Genomic DNA, 16,602 nt, shown 5'->3' with positions numbered 1-16,602 from the left:
CAGGAGGAGAGGGATAAGTGGGGGATGCAGGGGGCAGTGATTTCATTGAAACTCTGAGCTTCATCAAGAGGTAAAGCTAATTTTAATTGTTGTTTGTGGACAATGCTAATCATACACATGTCAAAAAATACAAGGTTTGTCCACACGGCTTCATTAAACTGTATGGCACTGGGAAGGGTTTCTACGACTGAAATAGATATAGGGGTTTGCTCTACATATGGACTGCAAGGGGGAGTAACCTTGGAGCATCATTGAGGATCAGATAATTCAGTGACTACTTAGAGGGTTGTGAATTCCTGACAAAAGGCAGATTAAAATAGATGGGGAGGCACGTCGTCGCTGCCCCTTTTGTATGATTACTGCCTTGAAGGTGTGGTATGAGCACCGGAAGTAGATGGAACAAATGTTTGCGATGTGGATGATCCGGCTATGGATGAGCAGGGACAGACATCTGCTGAAAGACCAGAGTTCTCCTTTCACTTATAGAGACGCGCTGATAGAACGCAAAGGTTTGCATTGAGATTCCCGCTGCCTGGCTACCTGAAATAAATTCCTGCCACACTTTCGAACAGATGTCAGCAGTGGTTTTAGTCCTCGGGAAAGTTTGTTCCATCTGGCTTTTGAAGATCCTGAGATACATAGCAAGGATTTCCCAGAATACTGGTTAAGATGGTAGAACAGGACCTTTCTGCAACTTTGATTCTCTGTCTGCTTCACTAACATAGGATTTGACACCAAAGCCGAAGAGGTGGTTCACTGAGGTAGTGTCAGTTCCCACCAAAGAATGGCATGGATTTAAGGGTCGCCGGCAAGTGAGGAGACTTGGTTAAGACTGGTTGCTTTCTGAAACTAAATGTAAAACACATACTCTGATATGGCTCCACCAAACACTAGGCCCAGTAATACATGGACCCCAGGTTGTTGACTCTACTTAATTGAGTCCCTTGAGGGTGGAGGTTTTTTAACTGACATGCAATGGGCCTGTTCTTTTGGTTGAGATCCTGTACTTGGGGGATTCCCAGGATCCCTTCTCCCTGCTGATTGGAATGACCTACTTGTGCTTCCTGGTGAAGTGTTTACATAGTACCTGTAGCAAGATATATTGCCAACATCACTTTGTGTACGTGTTAAAATCTGTGTCTCCAATAACATTGAAGAATAAAGATTTAAAAATACTACTATTCATGTATTTTGGCTTCAAAATTCACTGTGCCATATTAGGTTTCTCGTGGATGAATTATGTTCATGCCACGCGTGTTATCATACATTTATCGATATTTTTGCAAAACTCTGCTTCCTTCTTTATATATTTGAAGATAATTCACTCCGTAGGTGACGGTGCCCCCAGTCCACGGAACCATTTCTTAACCTCTAAGATCGGAGTGGATTTCCAGAGTGTCAATACCATTTGTTTGCCTTTTTTCCCCACATGAATGTTTGGAAAGAAGTAAACTTTGACCCACCTGGCCGTTAAACAGTGACTTCTCTATCATATTATATTGTATAACGTACCCTCAACTGTCCTTCTATGGATATTGCAAGTCGCAGAGGAGTTCTGTGAGCAGACAGCTGCAAAACCACAAGCTAAATACCTTCATAATTTTGCACAACTGTAAGGTGGCTTGAAATATGGGGGTGGGAAATGAATCGCACTTAAAATGAACCTTGGGAAATTCAGTCTGATCATCCTGGTGGAGGACAATCAGGCACTTCGGCTGCTGCCAAATGTAATCATGCAATGGGGTCCTTGTTTTGCACTCGAAAGAACCAGGGATGGTAATTTTTCACTTTAAGACCTTCTCAGAGGGCGAGTATTATGCACTCATCTAGCACTTAGTTCCTCAGTGAACCGTAGCACTGCGCCGTGTACATAGAAGGAACCCAGGATGTAGACAGGATGTAGCCATGGATGTTTGTACAGCAAACTGATTCCTCCTCTCGCACACTGTACCTTTGCGACTTAGCAGAAGGAACAGACTCACGACACACACCTTGCACTTGCATATAACGCAAACACTATTGCATAACACCTCTGTCATAAGAATGAAGCAAATTTTAACGACAAAGATTCACACCGTACCTCCCCAGATAACGCTCTATCTCCTTAGAAACAATCCCCAGCCTTTAGTTCATAGCATACCTCTGCTGCGCCCACACACACTCCCCTCAGGCATGGGTGACAAACAGGGTCTTGGCCACCCTCTCATAACTTTAATGGCTTAAATGCACAGACGCATAACAGCACCTCCACATTTTTGGACTTTGGTCCCTCCGAGGGCATTCAACCAACAGCGCGTTAGGACCATAATTTTGGTAAAAGGCACCATACAAATAAAAAAATGAATGAATGAAATATCCTTATAATGCACAGTTGGGGTACTTGATTCCTCCGTATTGCATGGTCAAATAAGCAACTTTTAATAACTGGGCCCTCGTGAGCTAAGTGTTAAAATATCTGTAAATTGCTGTATGTGGTAAATATGTTTCTGCATCAGTAATCTAAGAAATCACCAACTCATTAAGAGGTGACCACGTGAGTAAATGATTGCATGTATTAAAAGCAACATGCGCTAATCGTCAGATGCGTTATTTACAGCGTTCGCCAGTCACTGGGCCTCATTACAAGTTTGCCGGTCTGGGAACTACTGTACTAGTAAGCTTTCCGGTACCATAGTTCCCAGACTGGCAAAATACGAGTTCTGCTCACCTGTGCCATTACGGCCACCAGGTCTGTCCTGGCGGCCGTACCAGCACCCGCGAGCAGAGCATGTCGGATGCACTGGCACCATTCCGGCCCCTATGGGGCTCTAATGGGAATAGGGAGTAAAAGTTTCCGGCCCCTGGCAATGAAGAAATACAGGGTCGGCCAGGGTCGTAATGGCCCTGTATTTCCCCATCGCCAGGGGCTGGAAAAATGTGCAAGTTTGGCGACAGCCTGCCGGTTTTACTGGCAAGGCTACCGCCAAACTTGTAATGAGGCCCATTGTGTGCTTCATTCAGCATGTGCATAACTCAGTGCATTTCTTAATTTCTGCATTCAGTATTTTATGTACAAGTGATAAAAGATCACAGAACCATTTTAAAGATCTACTTGTTAGGCACGACGTGTGCAGGCTGGAACTGACCGTGGCACTATGTCACTTAGCTCGTAATTCCTGCTGTCTGATCCGGCCCTGGTGACTCCTCCCATGGCTGCCGGTCTCGAGGAGGAGACTTGCAAGTGACCACCAACATCTGGCACCCCTGTCAGTGCTCTTGCAAGGGTAATACAGCGGTATGCCATAACGTGGCATGGGCATCTTACCAAAGGAGTCTACGAGTGTGTGGTCTTCTGGGGACTCACCTGGGGAGTTTCCTGGGTCTCTTGGGCAGCACTACCACCATGGCAGCTTCACCAGATCCACAAGACCCTAAGAAGAACCCGGGTACGCAATGTAAACGTGGCACTCTACTTGACAATCAGGCATCTGTATATCAGACAAGGCCTTGGTGCACAATGGGTAGAGAGTTTGACTTTCAGGGATCATGCAGAGCTGGGAATCAGCGTGCTCTGAAGTTCAAAGGTCAAGAACTGGGGAGTGTCTGAGGAATGAGGCAAGGCTGTTTGGAAAGACAATGTCCACCACTATCATCAACCAACAGGCAAAGTTGTGGGAGAGCAGAAGATCAATGGACTGGCCAATGTGCCTGGAGCACAGGAGCAAAGCTCAAGTCTGCCCATTGTCAGCGGCCCTGCAGAAGAGGGAAGGAGGCACTGCACCACCTTTGTTGCTGGCTTTCTGGGAACAAATAGCCAGCAACAGAATCAATGCATCTAGTGTCCACAAATATGGTGTTGGCACCCTGCAAGGTGAATAATGTCCTGGCATCTGTGCCCAACAGCCAGCCATTGATGGCTCCATTAGTCATTAATTGGCAGCCACTGTTACCTCGGCTGCATGAACCGCTGCTGGGCAGACTGCATCACCCACCTCCAGCGCAGCTGCATCCACCATAGCCACGCAGGCTACATCAAACACTGCTACTCAGCTTTTGCGAGCCTCATCTGCCATTAGGGTCACAGGAAACACACAGCCCAAAGTGGAGGATGCTTCCCAGGAATTTCAACAAAGGTCTGCGAGCCCCTCTACTGAGGAAGAACATGCCCAAATAACCTGTCTGGTCACACCTACCTGGGTAGTCCAGCACCAAAATGCTAGACCAGACTGATATACAAATGGATATTTCTCCTTTGTGAAAGGTACAGTGAGCTAAAACGTGGTTGTAAGCCTGCCCAAGTGGGAGCCGACCTACGGAGCAGGTTATTTAGTTGTGTTCGTTCTCTGTAGAGGGGCTCCCAGGTCTTTTTTTTAAATGTTTGGGGACTTGGGGTTCCACCCTAGTTTACCCAAGGTAATCCAGACATGGACCCCTTGTTCATTGTACTTAGAGAGACACAACTACACCTCAGTGATAAGGCCCAAAAAGGCTGAAAAACGTGTCTGGGGTTGCTGTTTGGAAGTCTTGTTCAGAGGAGAATTGTCTGGCATTTTGCTACTGGACTGCCCTGGTGGGCGGGACCAGTCTGGTAACGGAAATGGCTATTTCTCCTCTGTGCTTGGTTCTGCTGTCATTTCACTGGTCATTTATTTATTTATTTATTTATCAATTTATAAGGCGCTCTCAGTACCCGAGGGCTTAAGGTTGCAGACATAACACAGAGACATGACAGAAAACATAGTTCCTAGAGCAGTAGGTGCGCAGAGGCAGACGGATAACTAGCAGAGTTTAAGAAAACTAAAGGTCTTTTATTTCTTCTTGAAATATTCTGTTGAAGCAGTTTTTCTAAGAGCAGGAGCCAATGCATTCCATGCTAGTGGGACGGCCATGCTGAAGGCTCCATTACGTGCTTTGTTAGTATTAGAACACGACATTTTCAACAAATTTGTATTTTCTGATCTCAAAAGACGAGTGCTTGGTTTCTTCACAATGGCTTCCATTAAATAGGATGGCACGAGAGCCCTCATACATTTATGTGGTGTAAGCAGCAACCTAAAACGCACCCTTGCCTGAATGGGGAGCCAGTGCAAGCTCCGTCTCGCCTCTGAAACATGATCTCTCCTTTGAAGTCCTTTAATGACCCTCACTGCCCCATTCTGGACAACCTGAAGGCATTGGAAATCTGCATTGGTAATGACTACCAGGAGGCTGCCACAATTATCCAATTTGGAGCCGATAATAGCTCACACCACAGTCTCTGTGGTTTTCTCAGAAATCACTGGCTGGAGATGGTGCAATAGTTTGATAGAATAAGAGGAAGAAGAAACCAAACTGCTCACCTGAGCCTTCATATTGAGGTTCTTATCCAATATGATGCCTAGCATCTTCACCTTGCTCTTTACCTCAATGACACACTTATCTATACTGAAATTCTTGTACAAGGGCCCAACTTCTCCAATTTAGTGTCCGAGCCAACAATCATGAGTTCAGTTTTGGCATTATTAAGTGCCAAACCATTTGCCACCATCCACTTTTGAATCTTGTGACATATTTGATTGATATATAATTCATCCTCACAATGTGATCCTGAAATTGGAATAACATATCGCGTTTCTTCGGTGTAGTTGGCGAAAACAATCCCTTCTTGCTCTAAAAGAACGGAATCATGAAGATATTGTAAAAGCATGGCGATACGCAAGCTCCTTGTGGAACCCCAAACAACAAAGGAACAGGATTTGCCCCTGCCATGTCACTCGTCACTCTAACCTGCCCAGCACTAAAAAATTATGTAATCCATTGGACGGCTTGAGGAGAGAGAAATTGGCAATTTCCCTCAACCTGGTGGAAAGAATGGAATGATCCACCAGGTCGAAAGCCGCCGAAAGGTCCAGGATCATCAGTAAAGCCGTTTGACCTTCATACATGCCTTGATGTAAATGGGATTTTAAGGCTAAAAGGGCAGTCTCTGTCCCATGGTGTTGGCGAAATCCAGATTGAAATGTATGCAAGATCTGATTGTTGCTTAGGAAGAGCGAGATCGGGTTGTACGCAACTCTTTCCAGAATTTTCAAGAGAAACATGCTATTTGTTATTGGTCTGTAAATTGAAGATGTCAAGGGGCAAAGGTTAGATTTTTTTTAGTAAAGGAGTAATACAGGCGTTTTTTATGTCATCTGGAACACTATGCTGGCTGAAAGAGGGATTCAGATTCACAAATATTGTGATCGCGGGGATTAGAATGGGCGAACACGCCTTAATCATAATTGGAGAGCAGGGGTCCCCCTTACATCTTGTAGTTTTTAATTGAGCAGTAGTTTTGGCAAATTGAGACTCTGATATAGGTGAGAAATTAAATGTCGTCAGCTCCCTATCCTTGTTTGGTAGCGTAAGGACATTAACTTCTAGATGATTTTTACTGAGCGATATTTTTTTCTCTTCAATGGAATCTTTAATTTTCTCTAATTTACTGAACAAGGCCTACTGGATATTTGACCACCAAAGATTATTTTTCAGAATCAGGTCTTGGGCAGGAACCTGTACATGTTCTTGCGCTTTCAGTATCTGAAAGAGTTCCTTGGTGTCTGACTTAGCGTTCCCAATTCTGACATTCATTGACTCCTTTTTAGATGCAATCATAGCCAATTTAAAAGTACCGGCAGCTTTTATGTACGCTTCCAGGCTAGATGAGTCACGGCATTGTCGCTAGGCATAAACCAATTAATTTTTTCTGGTCTTCAGCTCTGCTAGGTTATCATTAAACCATGCATTACTTATACATTTGGAATGGTATTTAACCTTAGAGGGGGCTAGCCTCTCTGTTGCTGTATTTAGCGCGTTTACAAAGGTCTTAGTGATTTCCTTAATACTTCTTATATTACCTATTTCTTCATTCAAGGTCGTGGCCCATGGGCTCAGGTTCTCTAAGGTGAATTTCTTACGGCTTCTAATGGGTAGAGAAACTTTAGGCTCCAGGTGGATAGCTTAGTGGCAACGTGCTCGCCTTGGAAACAAGGCGAAACGAAGCAACACAGGTTTGATCCCCAGGTCCGCGCTTAGAAACCTCCGGGTATTAAGCGCATTATAAATACGCCACTAAGAGACATATTCAACTAAGAGACATATTCCTTTAACAGCACCTAAATGCCCTTGGGTGTGTGAGCACTTTAAAAATGGCAATAAATTAAATTGATCTTTTAGTAAAATAATTCATAAGTGTCTGAAAATATATACAAAAGTGGTCCGACCATGGGCAAGGTAAAACTTCAGTATCTGAAAGGTTGAGATTATGGGTGGCGACCCAATCCAAAGTGTGTCCCTTGATATGTGTGGGCTCTCTAATAAAATGAACAAAACCCAGCGAGTCTAACATAGTCTCCATAACCCCTGCATTAGCATCTAAATCACTACCTAACCAAAGATGATCAAAATCACCCAACAAGAGTGGTTTAGTGTTGGGTTGAAGGAAAGACAGAAGACAATTATTCAATTAAAATGGGAAGGTGGGTAGTTGGGTCGGGGCTCTGTAGAGCAGTAGGATATTGAGTGTAGTTTCAGCTCTAATGCCCACTTTATCCAGAACAAGCTCCACTCCTGGTATGGAGTCACCATCAATCTTATTTTCCCAGGTTTTTAATTCTGATTTAATAATAAGGGCCACTCCCCCCCCTTGCCCTCCATTCTATCATGCCTTATCATACAGTACTCCTCTGGAACTGCTAATGCCAGCGTGGGGCCAGCAGCCTCGTGACTCCAAGTCTCTGTGAGGGCACAAATATCCAAATTCTGTTCTTCATGTTTGAGGTATGACCTCGTATTTAACAACATGAATTTCAGCCCACAGGACGGAGATATAATGTGATTGTTATCGTCTTGTAGACTCGGGGCTTGCTAGTCTTCCTTGCTCTATTAGGACCGATGAGCCGAGTGTGGCTGTTCACAATTTTGCTAGATGGGGAGTTTGACTCTAACGAGTGACAGTGTACTCGTATTGCTTGAACCCTCTCATCCAATCCCTCCTCCCCGTGGGTCTTGAAAGCTACCTCATGGGGGGGTGATGTTTGAGGGGTGAGTACTATCCCGCATGTTTTGCACGCTCTGTAAATATTTTACTGGCTAACACAGCGCCCCCTCCACCTGCTCCTCCTCCACCAGGTCCTTAAGCATTGCCTCGGCGGGGGGAGGGGGGGAATTATGACTTGGGGTGTGAGAGTCAATGGTATGAGTTCTTTGTATGGGCTCTTCACTTGCAAAGTTGTATTTTGGGGTCTGGGACAAACACCTAGCATCCTGTCTCTCCCTAGCCATCTGAATAGCATTCAGGACTTCAACAATACCCATACCGGTTAGGAACCAAGGGACTGGTCCTGCTTCCTGCCTCCCTGACCGAACGGGAACAAACCGGCGCTTGCGCACCTCGCGTAATGCTTAATACTCCCAGCAACTACCTTTTATTGGGCACTGTTAGATGCTGAACGGCTCGTGAGCTACAGAGGACACTTAAACCACAAATTGAGTTAAAATAAAGCTAGCTGAGGTTGCAACGTTCACTAAAAAACAATTTAGATGCAGGACAGAAAAATTAAAACTTCCTCCTAAAATGTCAATTAAATAATGCTAAAATGAATGCAATGCTACGCGGAAATATTACATATTTTAAAAAGCTCTGAAAGTAAATGGCAGCAAAGAACGTAGGTCTAGTAGGTTCACAATATCTTTATCAATGAGATCAGTAGACAGGAGCTGTTTAAATACAAGAACAAACCGGATCCTACGCGTCAGCGTTTACGAGCCTGACGTGATGCTTACTGGGACTGTAGTTCTTAGGTGCTTAACGGCTCGTGAGCTGCCGAGGGTACTTATATCACAAATTGAACTAAAATAAAGCTAGCTGAGGTCGCAGCGTTCACTAAAAAACTATTTAGATGCAGGACCACTGAATTCCTCACTTCTTGGCTCTGCTGTCATGTCACCGGTTACCACTGAATTCCTCACTGCTTGGTTCTGCTGTCATGTCACGGGTTACCACTGAATTCCTCACTGCTTGGTTCTGCTGTCATTTACCCGGTTACCACTGAATTCCTTGCTGCTTGTTTCTGCTGTCATGTCACTGGTTACCACTGAATTCCTCACTGCTTGGTACTGCTGTCATTTCACCGGTTACCACTGAATTCCTCGCTGCTTGGCTCTGCTGTCATGTCACCGGTTACCACTGAATTCCTCGCTGCTTGGTTCTGCTGTCATTTCACCAGTTACCACTGAATTCCTCGCTGCTTGGTTCTGCTGTCATTTCACCGGTTACCACTGAATTCCTCGCTGCTTGGCTCTGCTGTCATGTCACCGGTTACCACTGAATTCCTCGCTGCTTGGTTCTGCTGTCATTTACCCGGTTACCACTGAATTCCTTGCTGCTTGTTTCTGCTGTCATGTCACTGGTTACCACTGAATTCCTCACTGCTTGGTACTGCTGTCATTTCACCGGTTACCACTGAATTCCTCGCTGCTTGGCTCTGCTGTCATGTCACCGGTTACCACTGAATTCCTCGCTGCTTGGTTCTGCTGTCATTTCACCGGTTACCACTGCATTCCTCGCTGCTTGGTTCTGCTGTCATGTCACCGGTTACCACTGAATTCCTCACTGCTTGGTTCTGCTGTCGTTTCACCGGTTACCACTGAATTCCTCACTTCTTGGTTCTGCTGTCATGTCACCGGTTACCACTGAATTCCTCACTGCTTGGTTCTGCTGTCATGTCACGGGTTACCACTGAATTCCTCACTGCTTGGTTCTGCTGTCATTTAACCGGTTACCACTGAATTCTTTGCTGCTTGGTTCTGCTGTCATTTCACTGATTACCACTGGATTACTCACTGCTTGGTTCTGCGGTCCTGTCACTGGTTACCACTGAATTCCTCACTGCTTAGTTCTGCTGTAATTTCACTGATTACCACTGGATTACTCACTGCTTGGTTCTGCTGTCATGTCACCGGTTACCACTGAATTCCTCGCTGCTTGGCTCTGCTGTCATGTCACCGGTTACCACTGAATTCCTCGCTGCTTGGTTCTGCTGTCATTTCACCGGTTACCACTGAATTCCTCGCTGCTTGGTTCTGCTGTCATTTCACCGGTTACCACTGAATTCCTCGCTGCTTGGCTCTGCTGTCATGTCACCGGTTACCACTGAATTCCTCGCTGCTTGGTTCTGCTGTCATTTACCCGGTTACCACTGAATTCCTTGCTGCTTGTTTCTGCTGTCATGTCACTGGTTACCACTGAATTCCTCACTGCTTGGTACTGCTGTCATTTCACCGGTTACCACTGAATTCCTCGCTGCTTGGCTCTGCTGTCATGTCACCGGTTACCACTGAATTCCTCGCTGCTTGGTTCTGCTGTCATTTCACCGGTTACCACTGCATTCCTCGCTGCTTGGTTCTGCTGTCATGTCACCGGTTACCACTGAATTCCTCACTGCTTGGTTCTGCTGTCGTTTCACCGGTTACCACTGAATTCCTCACTTCTTGGTTCTGCTGTCATGTCACCGGCTACCACTGAATTCCTCACTGCTTGGTTCTGCTGTCATGTCACGGGTTACCACTGAATTCCTCACTGCTTGGTTCTGCTGTCATTTAACCGGTTACCACTGAATTCTTTGCTGCTTGGTTCTGCTGTCATTTCACTGATTACCACTGGATTACTCACTGCTTGGTTCTGCGGTCCTGTCACTGGTTACCACTGAATTCCTCACTGCTTAGTTCTGCTGTAATTTCACTGATTACCACTGGATTACTCACTGCTTGGTTCTGCTGTCATGTCACTGGTTACCACTGAATTCCTCACTGCTTAGTTCTGCTGTAATTTCACTGATTACCACTGGATTACTCACTGCTTGGTTCTGCTGTCATGTCACTGGTTACCACTGAATTCCTCACTGCTTGGTTCTGCTCGATGTTCATTCCTTCAGGCTAAGAAGTCTCAGATCTTTTAAATGGTCCATATTTTTTGGGAAATTGTGGCCCTGGCATATTTCAAAAAGACATATTACTTCTTGTAAAATATATTTGTTCATTAAGTCCAGAGACATGTTTGAATCATTCAATTGTACAATAACTGCACAGCACATTTTGCCAACACATTTTACACCATGTGAGTTCATCAGGGCTTATTAGAAAAAACAATTCTATTGATTTGCTTGTTGGTTTTTTAAATTAATTTACTCGAAGATAACAACAAAAACAAAAGAAGAATATCTGAAATATAAAGCATATTGATAAAAAGGACCAACAGTGAATTGTGAAAATGCGTGTGAATTGGTATTCTTTATCTCATTGTTTTACTTGTGACTGATTTGTGTTGCATCGCAAAAAAAGTGAATTCATATTGACTTTAGGGTGCTTCCCATTTTCTGCCATGTCCTCAACTATGCAGCACCCCCTTGTAAAGGCCATGGAAAGGTTACTCATTTTCATAGTCTGTCATCAACTCATTGACATCAAGTTTAAATGTGATCGAAGGCCTTGAGTTTCCCTATATAATGAAAAGTGTGTAATTAATGTTTATTAGATTAACCGTTTCACTGCTGGGCTTGAATGCTCCCCTAAGGAAATTAGTACCTATTTAGCAGCCTAAGAGTAGTGAAAGGATTATTGTTTCATAAAATTGTAATCGAAACACTAACAGTTTTTAGTTCATTTGTTTCCATAAACACTAAACACAGATGAAGTACCAAACATAGGACAAATAGATGGTCTGAATGAATATTTTTTATTTAATATGCTCTAATTTAATATTCAATACTAACACCTTTAAATGATATTCGTAGATTGATTTGTCTGAGCTATACAATAATTAGTGGAGAAGGTGTATTCTATGTCTACACCTGCACTGACCAAAGGGAGGTGATCCCTATAAGTGTGCTTGGAGCGTGAGAAGTAGAAGTAGAAGTAGAAGTAGAAGTAGAAGTAGAAGTAGAAGTAGAAGTGCCAACATTGGATGGTCACTAGAAAGAGAGACCTTTAAATATGACTAAATACTGTTGCAGGATTAATGGGCTTTACCAATAAGCCTGCAAAATGACAGTCACAATATCAAGAAATGTATACAGTTGAATTTGCATACTGCACATAAGATGTATGCTGAGACATTTCAAAACACATACATTTGTAGATCATTTTGAGTGTGAGGTTCGCCAACTTTCAGAATCTTCATTCACATTGTATAAAAGCCTTTCACACAATTCTCTGATTATGTTTAACATTTACTTTTGGGTGTGTTGTGTAGACATTCTGCATGCCTGCCTGTGCTATTCAATGCATTGGTCGTTGTCAAGCTCCGCTGCCATTTTCCAAACACATGGTAACTGTTGTCCTCTGCAGGGCTGACGTATGATTCCTCAACCGTTTATAGTCATATTCCATCCTTATCAGCCCCCTTCCTCCCTTTCTCGTAGAATGGTGAGCCCGATATGTAACGTTGATATTGTACAGGCGAACCTATCAGGCTAACCTATCAGCCCTCTTTCGGTTTTCCCTTGCCTGTTCCACCGGCCTGTCTCCGGCATCCGGTTCTCCAACTCTCAGCTGTCTTTTGCTTAACTCTCCCTCGCTCCATAATCATCAACTTGAAATCTATGATTTTTTGATCCAATGATCCTGGTTTGCTTTTTCTTACTGAAATTTGGCTTCGTGCCACTTCTGGTCCTGCCTGCGATTGAGGGGGCAAATCTTATTAACTGTTGTCTTTTACATACCGTTCAGCATAAAGCCATACAAGGACATCATAAAAATACATATACATTCAAAAATGCAATTAAAAGAAGGAAAGATACAACATTAAAAATCAAATTCATATAAAAAGTCTATTACAAAAACAGCATGTTCGTAAACATTAGGATGGGCACTATAATCAACATATTGAAACATCAACATATTGAAACATCAGCCCCAATTCAAATAATGGCACAATTATGAGTCACTCACAACCCTTTACAGGGAGGGATATTCAGTAAGGCCAAAAATCAAACAAAAATAAGAGATATCAACACAGGGAAAGATAACTTGAAGCCCTTCAAATGCTTTAGAATAAATATAATTCAGGGGGGAAGAATTGATTGCAACCCTGTATAGGTCTGTTCAAACAGAAACAAGTTGAACACAATAAGTCAATTATACGGACTAATACTTCATCATGTAGGTCTTTTAAACCAGGCCCGGTAAATAAACATAGCCACTGACATAACAACATCCGGTTACGGGGTGGAGATCAGATAACTCAATGCGTCAGTTGCAGTTGTTATGATAGCGACCCCCAGGATAGGATTCAGATGGAGACACCCCAAACGTTTGAGGCTTGTGCAGAAAAATAAAAAATGGAAAACATTCTCAACACCCCAAATTACACAGTGGGCATAGGTCTATACAGGATCATACCAAAATACCTCAGCCCATAACTGAGAAGCCCAAAATACCAAATTTCGAGAGCTCCATTTCAGCATATATCTATATATGTGTGGGGGTGCTTTAAGTTAATAAAAAAGGTGGAGGGGCATGTGGGGTAGGTGTGCGGGGTCTACCCTCCATACACATAGATCCGGTTTGTACTACCACAACCCCCAGATTTTGTATATGATGCTAACTCAATGTACCCAAACGGAAGTCGAAATATAAGGTTTGCGCATAATATGGTTTAATATATTCTAAATATGCCTCAAAGCCAAGTTCGAACTTCCATTCAAGGTATTTATCTGCCAACTTCAATTTATGGCAATCGCTGACCATAATTTCTCTTTTATGAGAGATTCTAGCTTTCATGACCTTGGTTAGGACTACTTTATTACTGAGCTCAGGGGGGTCCAAAGATCTTGCTCATTCAAAGTGGCCAAAGTTTTCTTTACATGGACCATGGTAAACTCTTCCCTCCAGTCAGGCTGAGCAAATGGGCAATAGCATTGCGATATTCAACTGGGCCCTTTTCTTTACCCTATCACACTCTACCCCTGTGGTGTCCCTCAAGGCCCTGATCTCCTCCTTCTCTCCTCATTTCCAGTGTTATGTAAGTGACACACAGCTCTCTTTCAAGCTTCTCTCTACTGCCTCCTCTTCCTCCTCTCTCATCCCTGACTGTCTAACTGCCATTCAGGCATAGTTTGCTGCCAATGATCTCTGCCTAATGCTAGTAAGACTGAGATCCTACTGACTGGGAACCCTGCTCCCTCCTTCCCACCTACCCTCTGGCCAACCTCTATGGATGACCTCTCCTGTGAGGCAAAAAACCTTGGTTACATCTTTGACTTTCTTCTTCTCTCCTCACATTGCGTACCTTGCCAAGAAGTCCCACTATCAGCTGCACCTTCTCAGAGGCATTCTCCCTTTCCTCACTTTCCCCCAGAAACTCAATGTGTCCAGAGCTCTGGTCCTCTCTAGGCTGGACTACTGCAACAGCCTTTTCCTCAATCTCCCTTTATCCTCCCTTTCCCCTTTTCAACTAATCCAGAGTAGGACTTCAAGACTTATCCTTGGCCTCAAGCCCAGGGATCACATCTTGCTATCCCTAAAATCTCTCCACTGGCTCCCGGTTGCTGCTAGGATCAAATTCAACACCCTCTCCATCATCCACAAGGCTTTCTGGGAACTGGGGCCCCGCTACATCCAACTCTCTCTCCCTAAATACCTCCCTGCTAGATACCAGCGGCCTTCTAGCTCCAACTCTCTGCAGATCAGACGCTCCTCTAAGTAGAGAGTGGGTGGTAAATCTCTCGCCTCCTCACGTGCCTCCCTCTGGAATGGTCTCCCTGACCCTCTCAGGCTTGAGCCGGATCGTCTTAAGTTCTGGAAGCTCCTCAAGACCCTCCTTTTCTCTTCTTCCTTGTCTTTTCCACTCCCCTGCTAACACCCCTGTCTGCTGCAGTGACTGGCTGCCTGGTTCCCTCTGAGTTCTACAGGGCACCAGCCCCCCCTTTCCAGTCCACTGCTCCCCCTCGCACTTAGCTTGTGGACCCTCACCCCCTGTAATTCCCTAACACTTGCCTAGCCCCTGTTGACCTCCCTCTCCACCCCCTTCACTTGCACTCTATCCTCTTTATCCTGCACTTCCCTCCCCACCATAGCACTTTGCATTGCGTTGACTTGTACTTCCCCCTCGTCCCTCTCCCTCGCACTTCTTGTTGCAGCACGTGCACGATCCGAATGTCACAAGGCCTAGTAGTACCATAATTGTTATCTTTCTCCCATGCCCCCACCCTTCTTGTAATTTGGCACCTTGGAACACCATTTGTTATATAGGCACCTTACAAATGGCCAATAAATAAATAAAATAAATATAGATCTAGCCCCGGGTTACACCACAGCCTTAACCAATAAACCACTGGTTTCATCATTATCTCGTTGGCAATTAAGGCCAAGCCAACCTCCATAAGGATAACGGCATTGGTGTCCATCGAGATAACAAATACAATTTCTTCAGAAATAAGTTCTCTTCATTGACCAGCTTTAAGATACTCACATAGCCCCACATTTCTGTCCCTTATGAGCAGACAACCACGGCTTGCTTCCTATATAATTCAATTGCAGGAGAAGTAGCTCTCCTGTCACGGCGGTTGTGACAACTCAAAATCACACCGCAAAACCGAGACAGGTTAGTACATGCTTTATTAATTTGGGAAGACCAAACCCTATTTTCATTACATCTGACCCCCAAACAATCATAAAATGTCACGTGCTCAAGCACAGTTCCCTCAACACTAACCATTATCCGTTGTTTTGTGTGGCAAACGTGAGTCTGAACACCAAGGATTTTGCTTTCCCTATATTGAGGGAAGGACGACTTCATCATTATATAGTGTCATGACCATTCTTTTTTTTTAAAACAACCTTAGACGTACAGCTATCTCTTTTCCTGTAATTGCACCCAGGAACATTTTCACAGGCCATCTTTCTTTATTCGACTGCTCTACACTTACCCTCATGGAAGTATAACGCCCGCCCATCCTGACTCTGCGTTTTCTGAACAATTCTTCAATGAACTTACACTTTTGATCCCTCTTACTCCAAAGCTGTGATTGTTGGAGGCTTTTCCCTTGAGGATGAATGGCACTGCTACCCTCTTTACTACTCTTGCCTCAAGTGGTCTGCGGACCTACTCATTCCCTTGATGTGATTCTGTTTACTGGGGCCCTGATTACCCTAAGAGTGATTCTTCCTCTTATCTGGACTCATCACTACTCTCTAATATTCATGTTCATCCGTTGCTTGTTTCTCCTCCCAGAGTTTCCGTCTTAGCTCATGCCGGGAAGAAACGTTCACCAGATCAGCTGCAGTCAGGGCGTTTGGCTTCACCCCTGCACTTCCCCCCACATGCCCATCCATAGACTTGGAATTTTCTGACGGCTGGATCTCATCTGCCTTAGTCGTGCTAATACCTTTCACTATGGTTCCCCCTCTTTGCACCCTAACACCTCTATAAGCTTCACACCAGCCCTTGCCCTAATAAAATGTCTGCCACTTATTATAAAGCAACACGAATAGGCATGTTTATAAGGTGCAATGTATTCTCTTTAAAACTCCTATTAGCAAGCAGAATTACAATAATAAAGGAACTTTCTCACCCACCTGCTCTTGCTTCAACAATTTGCGTTC

The sequence above is a fragment of the Ambystoma mexicanum genome, chromosome 1p (assembly GCF_040938575.1).
Source record: "Ambystoma mexicanum isolate Mex_15411 chromosome 1p, UKY_AmexF1_1, whole genome shotgun sequence".
Taxonomy (NCBI): domain Eukaryota; kingdom Metazoa; phylum Chordata; class Amphibia; order Caudata; family Ambystomatidae; genus Ambystoma; species Ambystoma mexicanum.
The sequence above is the reverse complement of the archived record's forward strand: the minus strand, read 5'-3'. Positions refer to the sequence as shown.